Source organism: Galeopterus variegatus, unplaced genomic scaffold (assembly GCF_000696425.1).
Source record: "Galeopterus variegatus unplaced genomic scaffold, G_variegatus-3.0.2 Scaffold243, whole genome shotgun sequence".
Taxonomy (NCBI): domain Eukaryota; kingdom Metazoa; phylum Chordata; class Mammalia; order Dermoptera; family Cynocephalidae; genus Galeopterus; species Galeopterus variegatus.
In genome coordinates, this window is record NW_007726354.1 from 160,747 (window position 1) to 164,702 (window position 3,956).

At 44.0% G+C, this 3,956-nt stretch overlaps 1 pseudogene; it reads left to right on the plus strand.

The window, feature by feature from the left end:
* The first annotated feature begins 221 nt into the window (after positions 1-221).
* Positions 222-697, plus strand: LOC103585485 (annotated as a pseudogene).
* The last annotated feature ends 3,259 nt before the right edge of the window (positions 698-3,956 follow it).

The following is a 3,956-nucleotide window of genomic DNA, read 5'->3' on the forward strand; positions in this document are numbered from 1 at the left end:
AGGTTACTAATATCAATTTTAAAATGTATTTCTATATACCAGTATATATTATATAAAGCAATAAGCAGGTGTGTACAAAAAGTTTAAAAAGATATCTTTCAACAGTGCCAAAATATTGTATAGATAGGAATAAATCTAAGGAAATTTGTGCCAGACCTCTATGCAAAACTGAACATTATGTCCTTTCGGCTGGAACCGCCATCTTCCAGTAATTCACCAACATGACGAACACAAAGGGAAAGGGAAGCTCCCAATACATGTTCTCTAGGCCTTTTAGGAAACATGGAGTTGTTCCTTTGGCCACATACATGCAGATCTACAAGAAAGGTGATATTGTGGACATCATGGGAATGGGTACTGTTCAAAAAGGAACGCCTCACTAATGTTACCATGGCAAAACTGGAAGACTCTACAGTGTTACCAGCATGCTGTTGGCATTGTTGTAAACAAACAAGTTAAGGGCAAGATTGTTGCCAAGAGAATTAATGTGCGTAGTGAGCATATACGCTGTAAGAGCCGAGATGGTTTCCTGAAATGCGTGAAGGAAAATGATTGGAAAAAGAAGGAAGCCGAAGAGAAAGGAACCTGGGTTCCACTGAAGTGCCAGCCTGCTCCACCCAGCGGAGCACACTTTGTGAGAACCAATGGCAAGGAGCCTGAGCTGCTGGAAGCCATTCCCTAAGAATTCATGGCATAATGGGTGAAAAAAATATAAACGAAAAGACCAAGACCACTGTACTGTAAAACTCTTTCTCTAGTTGAGAAGACATGTGATGCCCCCTCCCCCAAAGAAACATTGAAAGCAAAATAAATAAATAAATAATACTGAACATTATGGAGAGAAATAAAGGAAAATGAACAGTACACCACTTGGGGTGGACATGGAAAGGTGTCCCACAGATGCCCTTCAAGAAAGGACGTTTTGCTTAGCTGTGCAGATGTGGTCAGCAGACAGCCTCCTGCAGCCCGCTCCTTCAGGATCTGCCCCAGCAGCAGAGGGCTGCCTTGCCTGAGGTTACACGGTCCCCAAGTAGCACCCATCCAGCGACTGAGTGAGACAAGGACATAAAAGCCTGGCCATTTCCACCTAATGCACAACCTTCTGCAAACAGAAGGCAAGTCACTGCCACATCACCAAAGCTTTGTTGGGCCACCATTGCTATCTGACCTCTACCTCTGCTGACCTTGCTTCCTCCCCTCTATTTCACAAGTGTTGGCCCCTAATAAACATCTTGCACCTCAGACTCTGTCTCCGTATCTGCTTTTGAAGAATCTGACCCTGACAGTCAATACCAGGAGTGGTCTGAGAAAGCACGTGATAGATGGGACTTGGAACTGGCTGGCAGTGAAGTCCCCATCATGAGTGGTAGGTAGGTGGATCTCAGACAGCCCTTGGCACAAGGTGGCATTTCAGTTGTTCCAGTTTTTACTGTTGGTAAATGAGGAAGGTGTCCAGGTCATAGCGAATGCACTCACAGATGTGGTGTATCAGGCACTTGAGGCTTTTGGAAGAAATAGTAGACACACAGATAATGGACTTAGATGGCTATTGCTAAGCATCAATGCTCTACCGAAAGATAATAAACTGCTAAGGGTTAACAGACTAGTGAAAACCAGGTGTGAAAAGCAGAGGCTTCTTTGGTTGTATGTAGTGAAGTTTCATCTCCTGCGGTGGTAAAGTAGACAAAGCTAAGGACCAAGCCCAGTACCTGATAGTCTAAGTAGCTGGATTCCAAAGAAGGTTAAACACCCAACAAAGGCAGGTCTGTTATGCCAAGGTCAGGGCCCTGGATGGGAAACGTGGGTCCCTGACATGCGGAGTAGTGATATATGAGTAATGGCTCCCAAGATTTTCACCCACTAGATTCCGGTGAGCCTTCTGAGCCTGCAGAATTGGCCCGTCATCCCTGTACCCCTCCCCCCGGCCCCAGAAGAGGTAGCATTCCCACTTGCCGGGAGACAATGCAGAAGCCTCTCCCGGAGAAGAATCTAGGTGTCTCTCAGAATTCCCCTTCCTCGGCTACTATGCCTATAATTAGCTTAAGTCACAGCATGGCCACCTGGGAGATGTGACAGGCCTGATAAGGGAGGAAAGGGACTGTATTCCACAAAAGAGCTGCAAGACCCAAGCAGTGTGCACTGGCAGGAACCAGGGACTGGATTCTAAGCTTGCTTGATCCAGGAGGCCAAAGTATACAATTGGGTAAGGAAGAAGAATCTGTTGATTTGGGAGTGCTCTCCTGAGATACAGGATTTAACATCCTGGCAAGGACCCCAAGTGCAAACTCTCTATGAGAAGCATGAAAAAGTGATGGCCCCTGCTAAGGGAAGTTGAAATTCTAAAACTGCCATGACAGAAGGTGGAGGAAGGGACGAAAAGATTTAGGGTAACGGGAACACTGAACAGCTGGAGGACCCATGGATATTGGTTGTGTTCTGCAGAAAGGCTCAAAAGATAGACCATTTACCAGGCCATAAGGAGTACACTAGGGAGAAGGGCACCAGCCCCACTAAGTTCAGTGGTGGCTGCCTTATGCAGACTGGGGGTGACAACAGGGCAGGCTGTTACAGAACTTGGCTTGTTGATAACAATGGGGACAATAGGATCCTGAAACAATAGAGGTCAGTTGGTGGTGCTTAACCACCAGAAGCCAGGGGGTCCCACGTATTGTAATTACAGGCAAGGTCAGAGCGGTCACCAAGGGAGCTTAACCTACAGAGAATTAGGGAGATGGTTACCAGAACTAGGCATCCTGAGGGACAAAATAGATGGGCAGCCCACAAGGGTACCACATGGCTAATACCAGCAGAAGAAATCAGGGATAGTTGGCTCAGAGGCAGAGGAGGGTCATCACAATAAAAAGTGACATCCTCTTTCCCTATTTCCGGACATTGACTAAGGAGGTGGTCAGGTCCCTTGGAAGGATCTTGTAAGACGATGCATATATGGCGATGATTCTCTCAACACTCCCCAAAGGGAAGTATGGCCATTTACTTGGGCAACTCTGCACTGGGAAAAGAAAAGCACCCAGACATTTAGAGGACTCGTGGACATAGGTCTGAGTTGACACTGATAGGCAGAGACCTGAGGCTTCTTCACAGGCCCCAGTTGGAGTGGGGGTGTTTAGGGACCAGCCAGGTGCAAATATATAAGATGAAAAGGATAGAGAGCACAGAAACAAACATCCTACTTGGATACTTGATTTACATCAAAGGTGGCACTGCGAACAGTAAAGGAAGGACAGTCTTTGTTATTAAATGGTCTTGGGATAACTGAATATCTATATGGAAGAAAATGAAACCTGACCTCCACCCACACCATAAACAAAAATTAATTCCAGGTAGAGCCTAGATCTAAATGTGAAAGGAAAAACGATAAAGCTTCTAGAACAGTACAGACCAAGAAAAAAATGGAAATGTTCTATGATCTGTGCTGTTCAATGCAGGCTACTGAGGAACTGAATTTTTTTTTCATTTTATTTTAATTTATTTCTGTTTAAATAGCCACAGATGGCTACCATTGTGGACAGCACAGAACTGAAAGACAATATTAAAGAATATCTTCATGACCTGAGGGTAGAAAACAATTCTTAAACAGAACACAAAAAGTACTAACCCAAAAGAAAAATAAATAAATTTGACTACATTAAAATTAAGAATTTCTGTACATCAAAAGATATCTTTAAAAGAGTATGCAGGCAAGTTACAAGTGGGAAGAGATATTTGCAGTACGTGTAACAAGGGGCTCTGTTCCAGAATATATAAAGAACTCCTAAAGATCAATAAGACAAAAACAAACAACCCAAAAGAAAAACAGGAAAAAGACTTTAATAGGCAATTCACCAGAAAGGATTTCAAAATGACCAATGCGCATATTTGAAAGTGTTCAACCTCACTATTAATCAAAGAAATACACATTAAAATCATAATTAGATATCACCACACATCCAGCCAGA